The sequence below is a fragment of the Leopardus geoffroyi genome, chromosome B1 (genome assembly GCF_018350155.1).
Source record: "Leopardus geoffroyi isolate Oge1 chromosome B1, O.geoffroyi_Oge1_pat1.0, whole genome shotgun sequence".
NCBI classification, from domain to species: Eukaryota; Metazoa; Chordata; class Mammalia; order Carnivora; family Felidae; genus Leopardus; species Leopardus geoffroyi.
The window spans coordinates 11,647,264-11,661,175 of record NC_059327.1 but is presented as its reverse complement, the minus strand read 5'-3'; the positions used below and the strand labels follow the sequence as shown (position 1 = coordinate 11,661,175).

The 13,912-nt window shown below is 37.7% G+C and overlaps 1 pseudogene; it reads right to left on the bottom strand.

Annotated features, from left to right (window-relative positions):
- Positions 1-1,890: 1,890 nt before the first annotated feature.
- On the bottom strand, positions 1,891-2,516 carry LOC123584732 (annotated as a pseudogene).
- Between the last annotated feature and the right edge of the window lie 11,396 nt (positions 2,517-13,912).

Genomic DNA, 13,912 nt, shown 5'->3' with positions numbered 1-13,912 from the left:
CTTGGGTAAGTTTCCCTGATTGGCAATTTTCTATGGGTACTGTCCCTTGCAGTGGCTTGAGAGGATGCAACACTATCCACGACCTCTCTACAGGGAGGACAACTAGAAGCTCCATGTTTGGATGGGTCCCTTCTTTACTGTGCTCTACGCCTCTCTTCCTTTGGTGGTCATCTGTAACCTTTCCCTGTAATAAAAGTAACTGTGGATATAATAGCTTTCAATGGGTTTTGTGAGTCTTTCTACTGAATTATTGAACCTAAAAGTAGCCATGGAGACCCCTTAATTTGTAGCCAGCTGGGCAGAAGTGAGCATGGTCCCGAGGACTTTTCAACTTGAGACTCGTGTTTGAAGGGAAGGTAGTCTTAGGCAGACTATTTTCTCTGGCTGTGTGTTTTGCCCAACTAATTGTACATCCTTTCCGCAAACTCATGGTTTTCCAACCCAGGCTCATCTGCTCTATACTTTACTCTTGCCTTTACTCTTAATGTTTCCCTCTTAGCCTGGATTATTTCTGACTCTCTTCCTCTCTCTCCAAGTCTTTCAAATCTTCAAGGAGAATATCAAGTATGGTCTCTTTCATGAAGCCTTTTTTTTTTTTCTCCCACCAGACTGAACTGTACATGTATGCTATTTCAACTAGCAGGTGAGCTTTTCATCTCATAGGTTGTGCTTTGCTTTTCGTGAATTGTAATTTGACCCCATTAGAATATAAGCCTCCTAAAATGAGGAAATTCCTTAATCAGTTACAGAACCATCCTTCCCACTCCCCAAAAGGTAGGTGTTCTACCAGTAATAATGACTTGACTTCATGTTTGTAAGCACCAAGTGAAGCATGCCTACCTTCTGTCCAGGAATGTGTCTACTCACACATGCAATCATTTCCCATAAGAAAGGATTCCTGTTAATAAGCTAGATTTAATAGAAAAAAAATATTTCCTTGCATCACCCTCCATGACCCTAGAAAAGAATGAAAAGGTTCTTTTAACTTTCCTCTAAAGATTACTGTAAGCAAACTAATGGAAACTACCTAACCGAGTTTCCTTTTATAAAATTTACTATATATCTGCTTCACTGCAAGCAAGGACAGCTCAAGAGCAACACTAGCACTGACCGACCAAGGACTGAAACCAGCCCCCCTCTCAGGCTCCACCTGTTCTGCATAAGGCACTATTATAAGTGCTTCATAGAGGGCTGTGTGTGTGCGCACGTGTGCGTGCATGTGTGTGCATCAATTTAACTTCTTCTTACAAACATCTATAAGGGAAGTGCTACCATCATCCCCATTTTACAAATGGGGAAACCGAGCACAGAGAGTTTAAATAACTTTCCTGTGGTCAGACAGCTAGTAAATAATAGAATTGAGATTCTAACCCAAGGAGTGTGGGGACATCACTCGTGCTGCAATTGCTTCTACTTCCTAAACCCTGTGTGTTTGGAGGACAGCTGCACGCTGCTCACATAGAATCATGCAAACTTGCTGAATCTCTTCACCATATAACAGTAACCCTTCAAAATGAAAGTTTAACTACAACCGGAGAACACTTATTATTCCTGTGTGGAGGCATCCCGATAGGACTTGTCATTAATGCAAGTGTATGAGGTAAGTATCAGTATCAGATGAGAGAAATAAAAGCAAAAAAAAAAAAAAAAAAAAAAAAAAAAAAAAAACCAAAAAAACAAAACAGATGATCTTATTCCATGCCAGTTGGGAGAAAGTGGGAGAAAAAGTAAAAAGAGCAAGAGAGACAGAATGAGTAGAATCTTCTGGAACCCAACTGCAACATTTTTTATATGGTAGGTCATTTAAAGCTTCTATTACTGTTACTCATACTCTTAAGTGGACAGATGTTACAAATGGCAGGAATACGGTTTTTTGTTGTTGTTTTTGGTGAAAAAAGTTATATTTAGATTTAGCAAGATGGACTCAGTCTAGATGATCCCACTTTTGTTGGCAACATCCAAAGCATTATAGTCAGTAGCCAGTCAAACATATGCCTTCTTCTCTCCATCAGGCCTGATAAGGGTGTTGACTTTGGCCACATCAGTGTCACAGAGCTTCTTCTCAGCCTGTTTGATGTGATGCTTGCTGGTGCTGACATCCACAATGAACACAAGTGTGCTGTTGTCTTCTATCTTCTTCATGGCTGACTCCGTAGTCAGGGGGAACATGATGATGGCACAGTGGTCAAGCTGCTTTCTCCTGGGGACACTCTTCTGAGGATAATATGGGCTGCCTTCGGAGATTCATTGTCTTGGGTTGGGGGAAGGTAGGTGATGTGCACATCTTCTTTTTTGTGTGTGACTAGTGAATGCCTTTCAGCCCTTCTTTTTTGGCTTTCCTTTGGCTTCAGCTTTAGGAGGAGAACCAGGCTTCCTCCTTTACCTCTGGGGCCATCTTCGTGAAAAGGCAGACATGAGTATTTCACCACGTTTTGAATGTGTCAATGTATACGTATGTATGCTCCCAGGTTTTTTGGTTGCTTATTTTTCCTATATTGTTTTTCTATAATTAATAGAATAATTTAACAAGAAATGTGTTCATTTTTACATTAGTCTGGTTAGATAAGGCCAATTTTTATTCATTATTATTTTTTAATTTTTGTTTAATATTTATTTATTTTTTGAGACAGAGAGAGGCAGAGCATGAACGAGGGACAGTCAGAGAGAGAGAGAGAGACATAGAATCCGAAGCAGGATCCAGGCCCTGAGCTGTCAGCACAGAGACTGACACGGGGCTCAAACTCACTGACCGTGAGTGAGATCATGACCTGAGCCGAAGTCGGATGCTTAATTGACTGAGCCACCCAGGCGCCCTGCCAACTTTTTTTTTAAATAAAACTTTTCCAAATGAACTTGACAGATCTACAAAATTAATGTTTTAAAACATACACACATAAGATGCTCTAATTTTTAGAGGTCTTACCTTTTAATTACTAGTAAATTATCCCTTACAATGCTCTCAAGATTTAGCTTCATAATGAGTGCTGTAACATCAAAGTTTTGGATGTTTCTTTAATTTACATATTCAGAGAGAAAACAAATTTCATCGATACCTGGTATATGAGGCCAGTCAACATATTTTGGAATGTTGGCATTACAGGTCATACCTCAGAGGTACTGTGGGTTCACTTCCAGACGACCATAATAAAGTGAATATTGCAACAAAGCCAGTCAATTTCTGTTCAGTTCCCCATGCATATAAAAGTTATGTTGGTCTGCTAAATGGGCAATAACATTCCATCCAAAAAAACAATATTCCAACTTGAATTTAAAGCATATTTTGCTGCTAGAAAAATGTTAAAACCATCATGTGAGCACTCAGCTAGTCCTAATCACTGATCATAAATCACCATAACAATATAATAATAAAGTGGGAAATATTGTGAAAATTCCCAAAATGTAACAAAGAGACATGAAGTGAGCAAAAGCTGTTGGAAAAATGATGATGGTGCCAATATACCTTCTCACCCCAGGATTGCCACCAACCATAAACTTTCTAAAAAATGCAGCATCCTCAAAGTGCTAACAAAGCACAACAAAATGAGGTATGTCTCTATCTGCCTACAATTTGTCGTCTCTGTACTATCTTCTTCTGTTACCAAATTCACAAAAGACACCAACAGAAACCTATAAAATCTCTGTCCTCTGGGACCTATTTTTCAACTAAGAAAGGAGACAGAAGACTGGTAGATGTTGGTTTCAAATCAACCAAGTATGGTATGGAAGTCAAAGTTATGATTTTTTCCTCCCTTAGAAAAGATACATAATTGCATACTCACACTGAAAGTGAATTCACGACCACCCATGCTCTATTGCCCAATAAGTAGTTTTAGAGAGTACGTTACAGATCCAGGCATGTGAACAGGTATTGAGTTAAATTAAACAAAACAAAACAAAAGCCCTTTGTGATATAATTTAAAAGATATGGGTTACAATTTTACCTTCCACATGAAACCCAAACCAAAACTAATATAATTACCTTTCACAACTGAAATCCTTTTTTCTTTTTTTTTTCTTTTTTTTAAATAAATACATCCCTTTCCATTAAGGAAACTCTTCATGGTGTTCTTCCTGATATAAAGGGACAGAATAGGCTACCATTGTTTTATCCTTTTTTAAAATTTAATTTGAGAGAGAGAGAGAGAATGCAAGTAAAGAGGGGCAGAGGGACAGAGAAAGAGAATCTTAAGCAGGTTCGGTGGGAGCCCAATGAGGGGCTCGATGTGGAGCTGGATCCAGGGCTCAATCCCACCACCCTGGGGTCACGACCTGAATTGAAAACAAGAGTCACACCTTCACCTAACTGAGCCACCCAAGTGCCCCATCTTTAGCCTTTATTTTTGTGACTTAAATGCAGATACGATGCCTGGAACCGCAGCTGGCATCTTGTACCCATGAGGTAATAAGCCAACACTAATAATGACTGAATGGATAGAAAAGAGCGAGCTGTCTGCATTAAGCATTATTGCGGGCTGCTGATATGTTAACAACAGTAGTTACAGAGAAAAATGACCCTTTATTTGTTTAAGCAAAACAAAACACATCATTAAAAAAAAAAGTCGGTACAGAAGTCTGTACTAAGTTATTTGCTACTCGATAGTAATTAATTTACAATCTCACTCTTTAGCACAGTAGGAAGGGCCGGGTACCAGAGGAGTACTTCAGTGCTACAGTCACAGAAAGTAAAATGCCTCTACAGGGAAACCTTTATCCACCTGAAAGTTGTGCCCAGATTTGGCTATCCTCAAAGGCCCAGCGGCATTGCCGATGTCTCAATTCTGTGATGATACAGTTGGTGTCAAAATCCCATTTTGACACACCAAATACTTTTCTATGATTTACTCTGAGCCCAAAGTCAGGAATTTGTTTTCTAGTGAGGGCCGCTGACACATGGGAGGAAGGATTATAGGGCTCATGGAGATAGAGACACTGTCACATCCAGAGAGAAAAGAGACAAAGTTGGAACAGCAGGCACAGTTATAGGAAATGGAAACATATTCAGGGGGTATTACAGCCTCTGTCCTGTGGCCTATTCAGAAACACCTGCTATAAATGTTTTGGTATAGCTTTGGCAATTATGGGCAGCAATACAGGTGTCATCTGAGTATGTATTTTTTATTTGCTTTAACACATTATTTACAGCTTCAGTATTTTCAACATCCTAAAATCTTCTGCAATTCTTAGTTCCAGTCTATGGTTGCTATTGCTTTCAGCAGCATTTCTTACTTTAATTTTTAAAGAGAAAGGCCATGTAAGTCAGGGAAATGCTTTGTGTGTAATATTTTGCCTAACAATGATAGTTATCATTACTGCTGTTCAAATAATATTAGTTATAAAAAAATTTGACCTCAAAAAGTATGTTTTTTACTGTGAAACTATAAAAAAAAACTTATTTACTTGAAAACAAATAAATTGGAGGCCCAGAATAAATCACCCAGATCATCTGCACTCAATGATTTGCTACTGAAAGTTGTAATATGTCTTTAATAAAATAAGTAAAATAGATTTTATTCACAGCTTCTTTAAGAAATCTATAAGTTTTATGTTTCTTGATCTAAATATGTCTAATTCCTGATTTAATATTAAATTATTTGTGAATTCTTACAGAATTGGATTCCAAAGCCAAGCAATTTTTGAAAAACAAAGAAATGCATACACGATATCCAAACACACCATCTCTGTAATGACAAAAGCGAAAGTTACTTACTCGGGAAGTAGAATATATTAGCAAAATCGTAGGCTTATTAGCTAAATCTTGAAATTTACATTGAATATTGACTTGGAAATCGTTCCACTGACTAATATTTATCATCTGCTGATGCATGTTTTTCCCTATATTGTTATTTGTTATATCTGTGTTATTTATCATGATTACTGAAGGAAGAAACTTTAAAAAAATCAAGTACAACTGATCCTTGAACAACACAGGTTTGAGCTACACAGATTCACTTACAAGCACATTTTTTGTTTAGTGAAATACAGTATAATACTGCAAATGTATTTTTCTTCGTTTTTAACATTTTCTTTTCTCTAGCTTACTCTAAGAATAAAGTACGTAACACATATAACAGAGTATGCATTAATCAACTTGTTATTAGTAAAACTTCCGGTCAAACAGGCTATTAGCAGTTACGTTTTTTGGGGGGGTGGGCGGAGTCAAAAGTTACATGCAGAACGTCAACTACACAGGGTCAACATTCCTAACCCCTGTGTGTTCAAAGGTCAACTGTATTCTGGTAATGATAACGGGGATAATATTTAAAAGTAGTGATAAAAGTAAAGAGGCCAGCCAATAGTGTAAAAATACTCTGTAGCTTATAGTTTTTTCGCATACTTTCGCACTTAATTATCTCCACCTTATTGAGGCAACACCTGCTCAATCTGCAAAAGATAGACCTCCTTTCTTTTAAACAAGTGTGTGACATTTGTAAAAAGCCACTATAGTTTACAAATGCTAATTTCATGTTTGCTTTCTTCCTCAAGACCCCCTGGAAAAAAAGAAATATGCGCAGGCACATAGGAAAAGTATCAGCAAATTTCACTTATGAGTGGAACCCCTTCAAACACCACACAGCATTCTAACATTCAAATAGCACACGTCAATTTATATGAAATGACATTTAAGGTCCAAGTAAAGTAAAATTATTAAAATCGTTCTAATCAAGCCTATCTTGACTAACTCTTACGCTATTCAAACTAATTCAGTTCCCAAATAAAATAGTAATTGCCCTCTATAGACCCGCTATTCAAAATAGTATTTTTTTCGGGGCGCCTGGGTGGCGCAGTCGGTTGGGCGTCCGACTTCAGCCAGGTCACGATCTCGCGGTCCGTGAGTTCGAGCCCCGCGTCAGGCTCTGGGCTGATGGCTCAGAGCCTGGAGCCTGTTTCCGATTCTGTGTCTCCCTCTCTCTCTGCCCCTCCCCCGTTCATGCTCTGTCTCTCTCTGTCCCAAAAATAAATAAACGTTGAAAAAAATTAAAAAAAAAAACAAAATAGTATTTTTTTCAAATGAGTAATAATTTGAGAAAAACCAATATACTGTATTTTTAAAATGTATTAAAATGGAAGAAGAGTTACTACTTAAAAAAAATAATGTTTATTTATCTTTGAGAGAGAGAGAGAGAGAGACAGAGACAGAGTGTGAGCAGGGGGAGGGGCAGAGAGAGTGAGAAGGATCCCAAGCAGGCTCCAGGCTCTGAGCTGTCAGCACAGAGCCCGCCATGGGGCTCCAACCCACAAACTGTGAGATCATGACCTGAGCTGGAGTCAGATGCTTCGGCTGGGCCACGCAGGTGCCCCCACCCCATAGTAATTTCGTAAAAGAAATTATTTGTTTTGTTATTTTTATTGTAATATGCAAAGGCTTAATGTAAACAGTAAAAAGAAACAATGCCAAAGAGCACTGCCTTTTTCCTTTTTTCTACATAAACTGGTATTTGTTTCAGCTACATTAAAATTCTCCATGTAATTCGCTGAGGAAGGCCTGACTCTTCCATCAGTCCTAATAATTTATTTGAAAAGGACTTTTTGCATAATAAATGAAAACAATGTTATGACTTGTGATTCATTCACTAAAGGCAATATTCAACTTAAATAATGCAATTAAAGGTTAGAAGAGAGCAATTTTCTGTAAATGCTCCACGGTGTCTTTCTCAACAGGAGTCTTAAACCTCAAACATCATTACAGTAGCAATTTGGACATTTATCACTCACAGGTTTTAAGATCACATTCTTTCTTTTAGTCATCCAAATGACTTAATCCAAGAACCTTCTTCGAAACATCAGAGCCCTATGGGACAGCTACCCTTGATAAAAAGCAAAGTTAAAAGCAATATCCAGTATCTGTCAATCAAATGATTTCTTATTTGGCGTATGCCTAGAATTTAAAAAAAATTGAGGAAAAGCTTAATACGTGATTAATTAGTGCTTCCTATTCAAGACACTTTACAAAAATGCACGGAGACATCATTTTAATGACTACTGAGGACGGTGGAGGTGCTATCAAAAAATAAAATGGGAATTCACTGTTTCATCTTATTAAAATTTAGTTTTAAACAGAATAAGGGACTTTCAAATGCAGAGTCAAAGAAAGGTTCTTAGGATTTATATCAGAAACAATGAATGATGATGATGCTATGGAGCTACTAAACAGCACAGAACTCTCGTCCCCCTCTAGTTCCACTTTCTCAAGTAATAAAATACACAAAACCCCATCAGATGACTGAATACTCTAAGATGTGCTGAAATACCCATGGCTGATTAAAGGCAAATTTGCTCTAATCGTGTGTCTACAGTTATCAGCATGAAGTCTGAACAATATGCAGGATATCTTGACCAGAAAACAAACATGAAAAGCTCTAGAAAAAACTGTGGCGGATGATGTTTTCAGAGTGGTAATTCTGACATTTGATGTGTATTCTTTATTCCTCCTAAGTAACTTTGATTCTGCACTAGCCAAGATAGAGCCCGGAAAAAATACTTCAAAGCACTGAAATGTGGAAAGAATCTCCAGTGTCAAGTAGAAAAGAAAATTGCGCCCATGTGCCTTACAAATAGTTCTGATTTCAATTCCGTGGAAAACAAAGTCCCGTGAAACTTGGGAAATCGGCAGCTGGCGGGTGGTGTCTCTTACTTTCCATGTAATGCTGAGAACACTTGATTCCTTTTCAAAACAATGTTCATGTTCAAATGGCTATGAAATAAGTCACAGGAAGATTATCCATAAAAATTAATCAAAGTGAAATAAAGACCATAGGGAAGAGTGTAAGGCATCTAAGTGGTAAATTCTAGTATTTAAATGACTCTGGAAGGCACAGGAAATTGTTGAGAAAACTCAAGCAAGACAAAAAAATACTTCGATTTACTAAATATTTCTGGTACATATATCTAAGCGCCTGAATCTTGCAAAGGTAATAGCTTCTAATTTATACTTTGACTTAAATGCGATTAGTTTGAGACCGTATCCCATGTGAGTTCTAAAACTGAAAGTGTGGATGCTGTGTGGTGTGTGTTATCACGGGACATCAATTATGTGACCATTTTACAATACCTGAAAACACAACGTGGGATCACGCTTTTGGTTGGAATTATCAGAAAAGTTTTCTCAACTCTTCACTGTACCCACAAAGACGCAACCATGGTTATACGATCTGAACCATGTTACTAAGAATCCTGACAAAACAGCATGTCATCTTACAAAATACATCTAAAAGATACTTTCTCTACACCTTCTTGTGTTGGTGCTATTTGGTGATATGATCAATGTTACAATCACAATCAGGCAGGACAGTAGACCAAATACAATAATTCAGCGGTACTATTAGCTGTTAACAATCTCAGCGTGGTTTATGACATAGTGTAAGATTAGATGCAAACACACTGGGGCTTGGAGGGAGCTGTTAGCCAGCAAAGGGGGTGCGGAGGAAAGGACGTGAATCTATTTGTAAAATGGATTCAACTTGCTTTCCCTGCGTCGGGTTGTTGCCTGAGTTACCCAGCGACCCACACGGAAGTGAAAAGGACAACGGATGAGTATTTCCACACCTCAGGTCCAGAGAGTGAGCAAGGAGAGAACTTGGAGGATGAAGCAACTGCCATCTGGCCTGCCAGCTTTACCGGCTCTGTAATTGTCTCCTTGGAGAATGATAAGGAGAAATTAAATGGAAATGTAGTTTTAAGGGGTTCTAGTCAAATGATGTGGCACCTCTCTGGTGATCATGTATTTCTGAAGGGGCCAGCGGCAGTGGAAAATGCAGGCACACTTGCGAGTTTTGTGCACCTTATAGCCTGCAGTACTGCAACTGAAACCAAAAGGAGATGAGAACAAAGTAAACCCAGATGCTTTCCTTGGCACAGTATTATCGGCAAACTATTAGAATCTATACTTGTACGTTAACTTTCAAGTGCCATTTGCAGCCTTAGAAAATGTGACTTGTGCATGCCCCACCTTCTCTTCCATTCCTATCTCACACTGTAACAGAACTAGGGACAAGTTACTTAAAAAAATATGCCTTAAAATGCCCCAGGTGCTTTCAGCAGTTAGGTGCTGACATAGCCTTCAAATGCCCAGCGATTCCCTTGTGTCCAGTCTCAATTGACTTTTGATTGTAAACCATTATTGCGCTTAGCTAATAAATCTCCAAATGTCATTAATTTATGATAGACTCTACAATGAAACTAACCATCCATAGCCATCCGGTCTAAAACAAATGGGGACACCAATTTTTGCTAATTCTTTGAATTTCTTTGTAAGGAAAAACACAGGGAATGCACAAATAATACGTTTGGGTGATTTATTAATCCTGGTGCCTACTTTCAAAGAAGCCAAGTCAGCCAAAAAAAAAAAAAAAAAAGGAAAAGGGACTTTTTGTGGTAATATATACTGATGCAAGAAAAAATGCAAAATAAGATAAACATAATGCATGTGTTTCTGAGATATGTGGACAGCACCTACCTATTAGCCATTTCATAATATGTGTCACACAGATTCAGGGTTCTTTTACTGATTACCTGAGATAATCAAGTCTTGGTAGTAACACTTTAACTGATAATTTGAAAATTTTAATACCGTTTTATTTTTTTATTTTATTTAATTTTTTTAAAATGTTTATTTATTTTTGACAGAGAGAGAAAGAGAGACGGAGCACCAGCTGGGGAGGGGCAGAGAGAGAGGGAGACACAGAATCTGAAGCAGGTTCCAGGCTCCGAGCTGTCAGCACAGAGCCTTACGCGGGGCTCAAACTCAACAGACCATGAGATCATGACCTGAGCCGAAGTCGGATACTCAACCGACTGAGCTACCCAGGCGCCCCTTTTAATACAGTTTTAAAATGTATATAAAAGTCTACAACATTACTAAAGTAAGTCTAAAATAGTGTATTTATTTACCCTTTTATATTTATATTTGATTGGGTTAACATCCAAAAAGAAATCCTCTATTAAAATTCCTGTGATTTAGGGGCACCTGGGTGGCTTAGTCAGTTGAGCATCCGACTTCAGCTCAGGTCATGATCTCACAGCTCGTGAGTTCAAACACTGCGTCGGGCTCTGTGCTGACAGCTTGGAGCCTGGAGCCTGCTTCAGATTCTGTGTCTCCCACTGCCTCTGTCCCTAACCCACTCACATTTTGTCTCTGTCTCTCTCACAAATAAACAAACATTAATTTTTTTTTTTAATTCCTGTGATTTAGAAGGAGTTCAAAATCTAGTCCTAATTTTATTGTTATTTAACTCTCTTGGCTTATTATTTCTCTTTATAGAGTCTTTGTTGTTTTTCCCAGTTTCACTTTCTTCACTGATCTACTATGCCATTACTGATTCAGTATCTGCAGCCAGAAAAATAAAATGTGTCCAAAACGTATCAGGCCATTTTCATCTCAAAATATCATGGTTAACAACCAAGAAATCGTGTGACACTGTTACCTAAAGGTAAGTTCTGCAGGTGTTTTGCACGGCCAATCCCTTGGAACCAGACAGTCAGTTTAGAAAGCTCTCATCAAAAGTGGATATAAAACACCATACCTAGGTGCATTTCACAAACGGCAGATATAAGTAAAAACAAACCAGCTCTATCACTTCAGCTTTTAAGTCCTTACCACCAATAATTTAGCAACATTATTCAATGTAATAAATAATAAAATGACACAGGAATCAAAACACTACAACTCTATGTCAATTTTTGTTTTAGTTTCCAAAAATCACGGAACTTAGTTCTAACTATTAAGACATGTTTCACATTCTCTAAAAATCAACAAAGTTCCAATAGAATTCTTTAAATTAATTGCATGTACGGCCTAAGACTACCTAAATTAATTTCAATGCATATTTATCTGAAAGTAAAATTACTTTATTCAGAGTCTATCTTAACCAAACATTTATCTCTGTGGACTGAATAGATGATACGATTTCCAGTTAATTGTAAGAGGACAAATTATTCTTCCTGACCTATATGGCATTGTAATATTAACTGAAAAGTATATGTGACAGTATTCTGAATTCTGCAGTTAAAATGAAGGTATCTATTTCAAAAATTGGACACTTATTAGATCACAGTGGAGTTATTTGTTTCTATACAGATTAATTTTACTTAACAATGTGAATCAGAAGACTTGGAAATAAAACAGAATTAAAAGAAAATGTTAAAATTATCAGACTGTGGAGTTTTCCAAATTCACACTTACTTGGGGACAATCTGAAATCTACTAATATTTGGTCCAAAAGCAACACGTGGTAGAGACACTGGACGGAACAAGATGGCAACAAGTAGACAAAGTGAAAGTTTGACCTAAACACTTTTTTTTTTTGTTCTTTTTGGACAAGAAATGCCAAACCACGGCTTTGAGTATCTTGGGTTCTGTTTTCACTGGTCATAAATTAACTTGTAAAACATCCATTAGTGCCCAGGTAAGCAAACATCTCTCCTTCAACTTGATGCAAAACTGTTAAGCTTCTTCAACGTAGAAACTGATTTACACCATTTTAAAATTATGGACTTGTGTTTTATACTGTTATGCATTATTTAAGCCATGGTTTTAAATAAAGAGGCATCGTTTCTAATTTTAAGTGTAAATTATGTTATGCAAGGAACTTGCCTATTACATTCTGGTATGCAAATTAGCAATAATTATTTCCAACTCTATAATGTCACCAAATGGTGGCACATGCACCATGTTTTCTTTAGACTGAGGCTGTGAAAGCATTCCCAACATGACTGGCTTTAACCGTCAGTGTGTTACACTTCCTCGAATTTATAAAGTCATAGATTAAGGAAGTAATGGTCAAATGAAGAGAGTTATTTGAACTTCTCTGAGGTAATCAACATCATTTTTTTTCATTTTAATCAATGGCTAGTTATCTTCACTTGAATTTTATAACAAATTTTGATCTTTATACAGAAGTATCTGGTCAGTATCAGCAAGAACAGAATGACAATCTTTTCTTGCAAAGTAATGAACTTGAAAGATGAGTATTTTCTCTATCGAAATAATACAATGTAGCTCTTCATTTACTCAATACACATTCGCTCATCAAATATTTATCAAATACTTAGACTGTGTCCAGGGGCAGGCTAGAATCTGGGGATGAAATTATAATGAAGAAGGGACTCAGGGAAAGACAGTCTGGACACCCTAAACTCAAGTTTGATAAATGGAATAAAATTGGAGGGGGGGGGGGAAGGTGTATCTACGTTGGGTTTTCCTTCAAAGGTTGACTCATACCTGCGACCTTGACTATGGCACTTGCTCTGTATTTTGAGAAGTTTTCAGAGTCATCCTAGAATGTGGTCATTCCTGCATACGATGTTATCTACGTTTCTCCCAGTTTATTTTTGCACTTTCACTTTTTGGCTATGTTAGAGATGAAATGATACAGCTTAGAAGGTTCTCATAATCACTGCATCAATGCCTTCTATTGGTGTACTAATTTCCCACCTTCGGGCCCTTTCTATGTGTTTTTTCATATTATGAGATTTACTCTGGAACAGGAACTGTCAACTGTTTAATGAATGAGAAAAAGAGACAGAAAGTGTATTATCTGTCTGAGGTGAAAGACCTCCATAAACCCAGGTATTATCACAAGTTTTTCTTCTCATGCCGCATAAACTATGTATTAAATCAGAGGCCACAACGTTTAAAAATCTAAGCAAGGGGCGCCTGGGTGGCGCAGTCGGTTAAGCGTCCGACTTCAGCCAGGTCACGATCTCGCGGTCCGGGAGTTCGAGTCCCGCGTCAGGCTCTGGGCTGATGGCTCAGAGCCTGGAGCCTGTTTCCGATTCTGTGTCTCCCTCTCTCTCTGCCCCTCCCCCATTCATGCTCTGTCTCTCTCTGTCCCAAAAATAAATAAACGTTAAAAAAAAAATCTAAGCAAAATGTACTTCTAGATAAATAAATGTTTGGCAAAGGTCTAGTATGTTC